A 13,496-nucleotide genomic window follows, 5' to 3' on the forward strand; every position below is an offset into this window, starting at 1 on the left:
GGGATCATCTTTACAGCTAGGAAACAGGAGGGGACCAACCCATCTTTCTAGCTGACATATCAGATGAAAGATCAAAGGGACTGTCTTATCTTAAGAGGAAATGTCACCACTTAAAATTTCATGCTGCTAACTGATGACTTTTCACTTACAGGACACTCAGGACTACCCAAGATATTGTCTTTGCTTAATTTAAATACATTTTTAACTTCCAACTCCAATGTTTAAACATTTGAATCCTTCTGTTAATCATACATTTTAAGTAGCAGAGCCAACACTGGCAGCTGTTATATTATCTCAAAAAGACAATGTACCCTAAAATCAATTAGGCTCATCCCATTTGAATATTCAACTTATGATCATACAAAATTTAATCTCTTGAAAACGGGTTTTTGACAATAATCAGACCTACTAAAATTATCTTCCAAGAAAGTAATTGCCTGAAGGCATGGCATAAACGAAAGAAGCTGGCCTTACCTCCATATTGCCCAGAACAATGCACCCTCTCTCTCTGCCTTGATATTCTGAGATTGTAGCTGCCATAACACCCAAGAATGGGGGATATAATTGTTCCAATTGACATACTTAGGAGTATGAAAAAAGAAGAGAGGAGAGCGGAGTAAGAGAGGTTGGGATGCAGGGGCGGGTAGGATGGGACGTAAATGTTCACAGGGTGTCAGGGTGGGTCTCGTTGAGAAGGTGTGATCTGAATAAAGGTTGATGGAGGAGAAAGAGTGACCATGAAGGGATCTGGGGAAACAGTTCGAAGAGGAGGGCTCCGGGAAAGCCAAGTCTCTCCGTGGGAGCGTGGGGATCACGAGAACCGGCAGAGAGCTGTCCACGGCTTTCCCTCCATTGTGATGCCAGACCTGGGACTCTTCTGAGCTGTAGAGCTGTGAAGCCCAGTTTTCACGTCATGGCCAGAGGCAGGGATGGCACACACTCTGCCCCGGATTCCTTCCCTCTATGGCGTAACAGCACGCACTCTGCCATTTTTGTGCATGACTTTAAATACATGAGTCAATACTGCAAGCATTAGCTGTGCAAGTTCTTGGCTAAGGAAAGATTAATTTTTAACCTGATCTGAGCCTAAGCCTGAGGAATGAACTCAGAAATGGGGCAAATGAAACTTTACTTTGGGATTTGGATAATCGGAAGGATGGTTTCCTATCAGTATGAAATGTGTCACTAGGATTTTAAGTCTCTATTGGATAGTCAAAGTGGCACATATGATTACTAGTCACCCAACATATTCCAGTAACAAAATGTATTCTTAGTGGCTGATATGAGAATCCTTCTAAGGGAGAAATGCAACTTTTTTTTCTAAAACACCCGGCTGGATAAGCCCTTGAGGGTTCATAGGTTTTGATGAAGAGCGTGAACTGTTAGGCTATAAAATTGGAGGTCTGAGTCAAGATTGTTTATTGCTGCAGGAGACTTGGATCTGATTGTATAGGAGTTACAGGTGGAGTTAAAAGGCAGATGGATAGCGTAAACACTGGTCGTTTGTTGGTTATGTGATTGTACATTTTTTATTAAGCATTATTGACATATTCAAACCTGGCATGGAATGATTCCTAAAGCACGAGAACTCTTTGATAAATGTTTCCTGAGTTTCTATAATAACGAAACACTAAAGGACTTACAAAGATCACAACAAGCCTTTTAATCAACGATTAATTCCAGGAACAAATTGTAAAATTAAATTCATTACAGGAAAGCCTCGTTTACTTTATCATTGTAACAAATGAAAAATTTGCAAGAGAGTTTGAGGAAACTTATAATCAAAGACAAGGACGAAGCTCAGAAGCCAGGGTGTGAGTGACAGTGTCATTTGATAAAGTTCCCTGAGATGTCTGTAGTCATTTACTTATTGGGTTGGAGAAGCTCAGCTAAGAAAGTTTAATTTATCAAACAGATTTATCTTTTCAAGATGTTCTTATAAACAACATAAACACCATATTGTCTAAGATGAGCTTCTGGCCATACATAATTAGGAATTGACACTATAATATTTCAAGCCATATAGCTAGTGAAGTTAGAATCAGATAATTTCCACTAGCTGGTTAAGGTTATAAAGAATGGTCAGTATGACACTGGGTATTATAAGTGCTCTCAGCTCCTGCAGGAAAGTCTCTGATTTTCTCTCACCTGCTGTGTATTAGGATGACTGTTTAGAAGTCTAATGTGTTTGCTGCCTCTCTGTGAATTAGAAAAGAAGAGGAAAGGAGAGAAAAGAAAAGAGGATAAATGTCTTAGGCTGAGTGACCTCAATAAAGGGAGAATGCAAATCCAAACCCACTGCCATCCGAGTGCTAGATATTCAGGAGAGAAAAATTTCCAGCATAGACCATATAGATGGGAAAGAGACATCACCGGCCATTAAGCTGGGGCAGAAGGAATTCATTTACATCTTCACCGTGTCTGGAAATTAGATGGCGGAGGTGGTGCTGATGAGCAGGTGGACAGTATAGAGGTCGGGGGAAGATCAGTCCGTTCATTTATCTAAAGAGGACCAGCCTGAGCACGAGGCCAAAGTTCACGAGAAAATGCTGAAGGAGAGCGACAAGTCTCTGTTCCACAAATTGGGAACCAGTACGACCGAGAATGAGAATGAGTGTGTGGACAAATGGGAGAGCAGGTCAGAGAAGAAAGAAACCATTTCAGGCGTGGTGCCTCTGGACTCCGTCACCTGTACCTCTAATAACAATAGCAGTCACCTCCAGACCAGCCAGGTCAACGACAGCTAACCTTCATTCAGTCCTTTCTGTGGGCCGGGCACGGTTCTCAGTGCATTATATTATTTTATTCTCGCAATAAACGTATGAGGCTGGGAAAAAAATAAAGAAGGCCTCAGGGGAGAAATGGGAAGGATTCTTATCCAAGTGAACTTGAACTTCCAAGGAGGTACAGGCGGTATGCCTAGAATGCTTTAATTAGAAATGGGCTCTGTTGTTGGGAATGAATTTCCTGACAAAATACCATCTTTCAATGATCTGGTTAGTTACTCATCGCCCGCTACACCCAAGCAACAACCCTGGGCCACCACACTGGTGAAGAGTTATGTAATCCCATGATTGCCTTAAGTGAATACTGAAGACATAAGCAGTGAATCCTCCAAACTCTCAAGTGTTTTCATCCATACCATAACTCCTGGTCATGGCCGTTACTTTTTTTCTTCATGTATTTTCTTCATTCAGAAAGAATGATTCAAAAAATTTTTAAATGATGCCATATCATGCCACTCCCTGATTATATGCTTCAGTGGTTCCAGGACTCTGTGTTTCAAAGCACTCAATTTTACTTGATAGAACTTTCCTCAATCACGTGTTATTATTTATTTAATCTGTTTATTTGCTGAATATCTGTTTCTTCTATTAAACTATTAGCTTTACGAGGACAGAGAGCATATCTGTTTATCCAGCCATTATTTTTTATTCATACTTCTTGAACAAGATAAAAATGTTTCCTGACCACATGGACCTTACAGTTTACTAGGAAAAATTTTTAAAAATCAAACAGGTAGTAATATAAAGTATGAGTTGCAATTTTAGAGACAGCAACGCCATGAGGGTGCTTGGAAGAAAGAGCTAGCCAGTCTGAGGGATTGGATTAGGTCAGAAAAGAATTTCTGGTGTAAATGATACATAAGCCGAAACTTAAAAGGTGAACAAATGCTAACCAGGCAATGAAGATAGCTAAGAATATTTCTGGAAGAGGGGAGAGAAAGAATTATGCTATGGATGCTTTTGATACGGTTCAACATGGATGTGCTTGGTGTGTGAGGTGAGTGACAAAAAAGGAGACTAAACAGATAGGAAGGGTGTTGTGAGCCATCTCTGAGCTCTTACGAGCATCAGAAAAACCATTGAAGTGTTATAAATTAGGATTCAAAGGATCACAGAAACTCATCCAGGTACTTGGGCTTCTTTTTGAGAAAGACCTGGGAGAAAGGATAGAGGTAAGCAAGTCAGACAGTTTCAGTAAGCCAAGCGAGTAGCTAGGATGACTTGAAATCGGACAGGAGTGGGGCCGTTGGGAAAAGAGAAAAGTCTAAAAATGATTAGAAAGTAGGTTAAACAAGATTTGATTTTTGACCAAACGTGGGAATGAAGGACAGAAAAGAGTCAAAGGAGACTCTGAAGTTTCTGGCGTGGGCAGTGGGGAACACATAGGAAGAAGCTGGTTGGAGAAAAGGTGAGGATGATGGAGTTCAGTTTGGGATACATTGAGCTTAAAATGCCCAGAAGCCAGCAAAGTTGCAGTGTCCACTAGGCAGGTATGCACACAGCTGGGAGGCTTCACAGAGAAATCGGGCACAAAGATTTGAGACTTATAACCATGGAGTTGATAAAAATCACCAGGAGTGCCTGTGCAGAGCAAGCAGAGAAGATGGCCTCGGTAGGACTAAACCGTGAGGAAATGATTCATATTTAAAGGGCAAGCGTGAGAAGAGGACCTTTAAAAAATATCTGAAAGGAAAAGAGGTTAGGATTATGGAAATCAATGGAAGAAAGTGTTTCAAGAAAGGAATGGTTAACAAGTGGTGAAAAGTCCCCAGCAGATCTGTCAAAAGAAATTTGCCACTCACCTTGACAGGAGTGGTTTCAGTAGGGAAGAAAGCTGGATTGCAGTGGGGTACCAGGGATTGGGGATTAAAATGCATAACTGTTATAAGATGCTTAGCTGGACAGGAAGAGAGATAGGGGGATAGCTGGAAGGGAGTGTGCCGTTAGCAATTTTTTTAACTTTTAATGGAGGAGATGCTCAAACATGCTTCATACTTACACAAAACAATCAGTAGAAAGTGAGTGGTGGAAGACACCAGTGTAATTGAAGAAAAATGTTCAAATCTTTATATTCTGAAATATATGTGATTTTCTAACATGTGGGTAAAATCAAACATCGGGAAGTCATGCTAAGTATGGCAACAGTATTCTATTTTCAAGCGGTTTCCATTATCTGTCAAACATTGTAGAACATTTACGTTAGGCACGAAATTTATTTTGGCTCATAATGTCCTTAATATAAACTTTGTTTGGATTTCATTGTTGACAAGATGTTTGAAACTGGACATTTTGGAGCATAGCCATCCATTTGTTACGCATTTCGTGGTGAAAGTCTTCAACTTTCTGAGGAAAAGTATTGAGGATTATGTTAAACAGCTAGAGGCGGCAAAGCAAATTTCTTGTTCTGGGTCAAGTAAAGAAGTCTGTGGTATCAACTAGTTAGATATGTTACACTAATGAGAGCAAAATTAGCCTTGACCCATTTCTGGCAGGTCTAGAAAAACATGAGATATAATTTCTACCACACACAAAGTGTTGCATCAGAATAACATAGGGTATCACTGTTGAGCCTAGAAAGGGCCAGGCTTATGTTGTACTTGGACAGACCCTGCCTCCCAATGGGACCAGAAACCTCAATGACTCTCCACGTTGAATCAATTCAGAGATTTTGGAACTATGTGGAGATTCAGACTGGAAAGTCAGGGGCCACCATTGATGATCTCAAGAGGTGACAAATTCCACCAGGATATGCAGTTGGTGAAGACTTTCCATGTGAGCAAATCAGCTCTGATACAAGGTGCATAAAAATCACAGAGAGCTCTTATGAGGATCATTGGAAAAGAAAAGAGAGATGAATGTCACTCTCATTTCGTCCACATTTTCTTTTCTCTTCCTATAGATAAATTTGCGAGAATCATTCCAGAAAAGAAAATGAAAAATGAAAATCGTTGCTAGTCCAATAATGGAAACTGTTGTGATTAAGTTTTTGGAAAGTGTGAAATGGAAAGAGAGTTTAGTGCAGATAGGGTAAACAAATCAGCCCACCACCCGTTTTTGTTAATAAAGTTTTATTAGAACACAGCTTCACCCATTTGTGTCTGTCTTGACTATGGCTGGGGCACACTTTAGTAGTTGTAACAAAGACTTTATGGACTTCAAAGATAAAAATATTTTCTATTTGGCTCCTTAGAAAAAAATTTGCCAGCCCTCTAGTCCAGTGAATCAGTTTAGTTTTTCAAAACTTTCTTTCTGTAGGTTCCTCTTTTTCCCTGCCTATGAAAATATGCTGAAGCAAATAGCAAGTGCAAATGATTTAATTTATAATTGTGTATATGAGACTAAAGACATAACTACTTCTCAATCAGACTTCTCTGATTTCAGTGGAAACGGATGGGGCGCAATAGGAGAAAGTGAGTGTGTAAAGATAAAGAGTGACAGGAAAATAGCTAAGAAAGCATTGATTCATGAGGTCAAATGCACTTCCAAAGAAAATATCTTCAATTTTCATATCCTTTCAATCCTTCGTCAGATAACTCATACACTTGGCATTTAAGAGGCTTAAAAACAATCAGATCAAATGGGTCTCATTCTTCTTGGTTGTCTTGCCCTCATCAAGTGGTAATTTCTTTATAAGGAAGGAAACAAATTTAGGGGAAGAAAACATGGTGTGTATTGAAGTGGCTTTTTTTCTACTTGGTAGGAGTGACATTAAGTCAAAACTCTCCAAATAAAAGCTAGAATGCTATTTCCTATTATTTGCTCTGTCAAACTGGGGCTCTCCTATGTCCATACTCTTCAGAAATTTTTTTTGTGGTAGATGATCATAGAATTTGATAAATGAAGTTGGATTAATTTCTATTACTTGTTCTTAGGCAAAAATGATATCAAATGCTTAAAAAATACACTTTGCCCTAGTAATTCCTTTATTTCAAAATCATTCTAAATAAATTATTAAGGTTATAGGCAGCTACTTAAATATAGAATGTACAACAGAAGAAATCTTTACAGTAAGTAAACATGAAAAATATCTAAATGACCAATAATAAAGGATTTGGTTAAGTAAATTATGGTGTATACATTAAATGGTCTACTTACAGCCACTGAATGATATTGTATGTAAATATTTTTTAACACAGAAAATGTTCATAATATCATCTAAGTGAAGTAAACAGGATACAACATGGTATGTACATTTTGGTCCAATTTTTATTTAAAGCTATACTTTTACACCTATACCCCAGCTTTTTAATTTAAATTTAAATTTTTATTTATACCCCAGTTTTTAATTCTAAAGTGTATAATTTTTGTTATGGTCTAATTTAGACATATACATATCACATTTTTAATTGTGATTATTTTAACAATAAAATATAGATATTTTAAATGTTAAAAAACTATATATTCTTATTTTTCTTAAATTAATTTTTAAATATAAGAATATTATTTTACATTTTGTAAAAGGCTAATACTGTCCAATAATTAAATGTAGAAATAAAGCTACAGTATATTTTACTTTCACTTGGCTAATTTTTGTTCATTATTTAAGCTTTCACTTAAAATATTTGTGAAGTTACTTTAAAAGTTTCTGAAATTAAGGTGATATTATGTTTGAATCAGACTTATTTGAGTAAAAAGCTAAGAAATAGACCTCCTTTTATCTTAGCAGTCCTCACTGAGACATGACCAAGGGCACAGAACTAGATGAACTTTGAAGTTCATTTCTAGTCCCATAATTCACTGAAAGTGCCTGAAGATGTGAACTCAGCTTCTAATTTACAGTACATCAGAGACTCTGCTTTTAGAAGTGTATGGATACTGGTATATGTAAAATATGGTGGTTAAAAAATTCAGTCCCACAAATCAAGCATCAGGATTAGAGGTGATCATTTGTCAAAAAACAGGTTAGTTTAGCTTAATAAGGCTGTCCTCCAGTTCTTGAGTTCACAGTGTTTTAGTAAAGAATTGGGGGTTCTCACATCACACCACAGTTGGGGTCTGGTCAGGAATCTAGGGTTTCCCTTTGAAAGGATCTAATCCATGTTTATGTAACTATGATTTTTCTATAATTTGTAATCTGGTCACTTATTTGTTAGTATAAATAGTCAAGATTTAAATTTTACTGCACTTGTAACTAAACAACTTGTAAAACAACTTGAATTTTTTTCTAATCTGGTTTTCTGATTTTGGAGTCTGCCTGGTTGACTGAACATCGGATGAATGACTTGGGCTCCCCTGTCTTTGGTGAGCTGGACAGATGTGGTACTTGTGAAACGTTATGGGGAAAGATCTCAATTTCATCCTTTCCACTTAAACCTAAACTCAAAAACATTTTATTTTCCCTAAAAGTATACATCGCAATTTACCTTGGAAAGTCTTGGAATACAATATTTTAGTTTCTCTGGGAATATAATTATCTGCAATGAGTTTTTACATATTGTAGGAAATTAATATTTCCCAAAGGATAGAGGGTAAACCCAGCTGCCATTTTGAGTCTTGGATGCATTGGAACACGTTTTCCTGCTGCTACTTCTGATAGAGCTGATTTGACTCCAAATAAATTGTCAGTAAAGGGAGCATTGACTTATACTGGCTTGATTTTACATATTCTCGTATATGAAATGAGTTTTTTTGTTTTAACAAAAAGTAAGTCAAATGTCTGACTTGCTAGTTATATTTGAAAAACTTGGAAAGAAGAAATAATAAGGTAAAATTTTAATGTAGAATAAAGTGTCAGATTGGTTCCTAACAATATATCGGTATTCACTCATTCGATTACCAAATTTAATCAACATCGAAATTCCAAATCACTACCAATTTTTTGTTGTTGTTCATAAAACCTTTCATTATTAGCCTTAAAGCCAAGGCAAGGATGAACATGACTAGGTATTTTGCTTGCTGCTCTGGTCTTTTGCTACATACTGATGTGATAGAAATTGTCTTCCTGGGTAGGCTGCCAGAAGTTTTATGTTGCTTTATCAAAATCACTTAATTACTGCTGGGACTGGATTTTAAAGCTACATTTTCCTCTGACATTTGGGTGCTAAACTGAGCCACTATGTATATTTTTGAAATGTAAAAAGCTATATTCTGAAAGATTTTTTTGGTGTTCAACAAAAGTGCCTTGTTCATTGTTATGTAAAAGTATTAACCTCAATTACCTCAATTGTAATTAAACTTAGTATTAAATTAATTAGTATTCAACCTAATTAAACTCAAAAGCTTTTGCACAGCAAAGGAAACCATAAACAAAACAAAAGGACAACCCACAGAATGGGAGAAAATATTTGCAAACGATGTGGCAAACAAGGGATTAGTCTCCAAAATTTACAAACAGCTCATGCAGCTCAATATCAAAAAAACAAACAACCCAATCAAAAAATGGGCAGAAAACCTAAAGAGATATTTTTCCAAAGAAGACATACAGGTGGCCAAGAGGCACATGAAAAGATGCTCAACATCGCTAATTATTAGAGAAATGCAAATCAAAACTGCAATGAGATATCACACCAGTCAGAAAGGCCATCATCAAAAAATCTGCAAACAATAAATGCTGGAGAGGTTGTGGAGAAAAGGGAACACTCCTACACTGTTGGTGGGAATGTAAATTGGTGCAGCCACTATGGAGAACAGTATGGAGGTTCCTTACAAAACTAAAAATAGAGCTACCAGATGATCCAGCAATCCCACTACAGGGCATATATCCAGAGAAAACCATAATTCAAAAAGACACATGCACCCCAATATTCATTGCAGCACTATTTACAATAGTCAGGACATGGAAGCAACCTAAGTGTCCATCAACAGATGAATAGATAAAGAAGATGTGATATATATATACATATATATATGTGTACATATATATATGTATATATATATATAATGTAATATTACTCAGCCATTAAAAAGAATGAAATAATGCCATTTTCAGCAACATGGATGGACCTGGAGATTATCATATTAAGTGAAGTAAGTCAGACAGAGAAATACAAATATATGATATCGCTTATATGGGGAATCTAAAAAAAAATGATGCAGTTGAACTTATTCACAAAACAGAAACAGATTCATAGACTTAGAGAAGAAACTTATGGTTGCCGGGGGAGATAAGTGGGGAGGAGGGATAGATTGGGAGCTTGGGACTGACATGTACCCACTGCTCTATTTAAAATAAAATGCCTTCGCATGAAAAAAATAATAAAAGTATTTCACATTAGATGGTGAATAAACAAGGGCAATCATCTCCTTTCCTGAACCCAACTCTCAAGATGCCACAAAAGTGAGAGGGTGAAAATGTAATATAAAATCAAAGAGTATTCATCTGGGAAGGCATATATGCCTCATGTGTGACTGAAATTGAAGCCCAGGACAGCAGAGGACCTGGCACCATGGATAATAGGATAAGATTGAGAGTCCAGGTCTTTTATGTCCTACCATCGCTCTGGAGGTGGATGGTTGCCTGTTTAACTGCTTACAAAGCAGGAAAGCCAGAGCCCACTGGGCTAGGGAACTCTAGGCAGGCCAGTGGGACTCCAAGCAGGTCTTTATCATTCCTTCTCACATCTGCCATACTCCACGGGTGAGATTACAATTAAAGAAGAAAATTGTCCAATGGAAAAACAACAAAAATAAATAAAAAGAAGAAAATTGTGGAATCTTTGGAAAAGAGCAGGAATTGGGATGGGGAGTGGACTGAATTAATAAGAAATGAATTCGTGACAAGGAAAATTAGTCCAAGGAACTCTCCCAGAAGGCATCCCGCATAGATAAAGAGGTGGAAGGTATATAAGGAGAGGTAAGTGATAGGGGGGTGGAAGTAGACATGTTAAGAGCCTTGAAGGGTCACAGAGGCTGAAAATGAATGGAGAGACGTTAGCTTCTGCTCAGGATGTAGAAAGCTGGAAAGAGCATCACTCCTACCCTAACAACAAGAAAGACAAAACTGTACAAGTGATACGTGGTTTTTGAGTGCATCATAAAACTGAGACAGCAGGGTGACAAACTGGCCTGAAATCTAAGGAAAGGAAGGCACTTCCAGGGATGTGGAGACAGAGCTAGAAATTTCTTTCAATACCAAGATGTTCACGTTAGCAAAGTAGGCAGCATTTCAGAAGCTAGTGTAGTACAGTGTGCTGTGGAGGGAGTGTGGATTAGTCACGAGTGGGATCCTTACAAAGCAACTTTCTAAATGTGTACTTTAACCTATTTTACAAATCCGAACGATCAGAATAATAACACTTATTTCCTAAATTTGTTGTGAGATTTATATGCGCCCATGTGTGTAGCATGTCTTATAGATAACGGTCATTTTCAGAATGATTTTTCATCTCTCCCTTAGCAACATGTTCTTGGTTACAGTATTTGTACTTTCTTATTATCTCTCATATCTATTTCCTTATTTCTTCTTCTTCTTGTCACTTCCTTGGTTAATTTCTCATCTAGATTATTTCACTAACCTTGGCAATTTTAGTTAAGAAATTGTCTTCCTGACTACAAAGGCACCACACTCCCGCATCTCCTATCTGTCCCACACACTGCAGGAGAAGCGATAGGAATAAAGGGCAATCCTGATTTTATCGCATGGCTCTTTTAAATCCCTCAGCTGTTTGCAAAGATTAAAGATGACACTCAGGGCTTCCCTGGTGGCGCAGTGGTTGAGAGTCTGCCTGTCGATGCAGGGGACACGGGTTCGTGCCCCGGTCTGGGAGGATCCTACATGCTGCAGAGCGGCTGGGCCCGTGAGCCATGGCCACTGAGCCTGTGCGTCCGGAGCCTGTGCTCCGCAACGGGAGAGGCCACAACAGTGAGAGGCCCACGTACTGCAAAAAAAAAAAAAAAAAGATGACACTCAGTGTTAGTAAGAATGCCAGAAAATAGCATTCATCCATTACTAATGGGAATGAAAATTGTTATTTCTCCAGAAACAATTTGCCCTGTGAACCAGACACCTTTAAACAGTACTTGTTAGCCCAGCAGTGCCACTTACATGTACTTACTCTGAACGAAAAGTAGAAAATTTGCTCTGGATTTCCAGCACAACTGCTTCTACGAGCAAACTTCTAAAAACCCTTCTCAACAACTGATCAATCTGTTAGAAGGAAAACCAGAGGAGAAAATAATAACGGAAAAAGAAAACTATGTTTATTAGTGCCAAGAGAAGAAAACGGCAACTACGTACCACAAAATCAAAGAAATCTCTGCAAAGTCTAGGGAAAATTGAATCAACCTGAAGGAACCAAAACTGAGAGAATTCGTTGTTGTGGAAAATAAGTGGACAAGATATTTAGAAGCAGGGCTGTGGCATAAAATGTGTGTCAAGTCACATGATTATTTACCAATAGGATGTAAAGTAGATTTAATTTTCTTCTTTATGTTTTCCCCGTTTAAAAACATTTATTAATGAATGTGAACTAATTTGATAGCAAAAAAATCAATGAAAGTATTCCAGTGGCCCCTAAATACCCTAAATATAATGGGTAAATTGTTAACTTCTCCCTTTCATACTCCAGCTCTGCTGAAACATTTAGCTTTCCAAAATATTGTATGCTCTTTTTCTCTTCCACACCTTTGCAAGTGTTCTCCTTGCAACTGTCCAGGGAGTTCCTTGTAGTCATTTGTTACTCAGCTAAAATGTACCTCCTTTATGAAATATTCTGTGGTATCTCCAGGCAAGATGAGATTTCCACTTTGTTGATCGCATTGGACCCAGACCACACCTCAGCTGTGGTACTTACTTACGCAAGTGTGTTATGAGTGTGCATGTCTCTCCTGTACCATGAGAGCTCCAGGAATGCAGGGACGGTGCCACTTTAAACTTTATGTGGAATTTAATACACCTTTACTGAATCAACACACAGGAAATGGGCAGTAATACTTCATTTACTTCAGTCTCTTTCTTGGGTTTAGTGGGGACATTTCTCACAATATTGCCTAGAGGATGTGGTTGAGTAAAGAAGTATTTTTCTTGCATAGTGTTTTCTTTTATATTTATTGTTATATATTCATTTCTAATGAGAAAGTATTTAATTACTTTTTATTTTGTTCTATGTTTATTTATTTTCTGTTTATTCTTCCAGAACAAGAAGATCATGTTTCTTGTGTTTGACTTGCTTCACATACACAATAAGCTGTATGCACATGAGTTCGCTTAAATTATTTTGCAGTAGCATGAACATATTTTCATTCATCAGACATAAATGTCATTACAATTACTAATTGTGTTGCTCAGATGTAACCGGCTTTACGATGTGCTGTGCAGGGGTGGTGCATTTATACAGGCGCAAGAAAACAAACCCATTGCTTTCCTTTTTCTCTGTACGAATCTGCCAAGAAAAACTCTGAGCTGGCTTTTAGACTTTAGTAGATTAGATTTATGGAAATTAAAAATATGTTCCTATGCAAAATGTTTCGTTAAAAGATTTTATGCTGATATCTAGTGAATTTTCAGCTTATTTAACCTAAAGTAAACCACAAAGTTCTTTCCAGAACCTCAACTAAACCCAATCTTTGGAGAAGAAAAGAAAGGAAAACAACTTTAATTTTAGGAGAGAAATTAATTTTTTAAAAAATGATTAAAGGTTTTGACTTTATTATAACATTTTCATTTCTTTTTTAGCAAGACCACTAAATTGGTCCTTTCCGTAATTTAGACACTTTTTTTTTTTTTCTGATACGCGGGCCTCTCACTGCTGTGGCCCCTCCCATTGCGGAGCA

This window comes from Monodon monoceros, unplaced genomic scaffold (assembly GCF_005190385.1).
Source record: "Monodon monoceros isolate NGI ecotype Baffin Bay Population unplaced genomic scaffold, NGI_Narwhal_1 Super_Scaffold_5, whole genome shotgun sequence".
NCBI classification, from domain to species: domain Eukaryota; kingdom Metazoa; phylum Chordata; class Mammalia; order Artiodactyla; family Monodontidae; genus Monodon; species Monodon monoceros.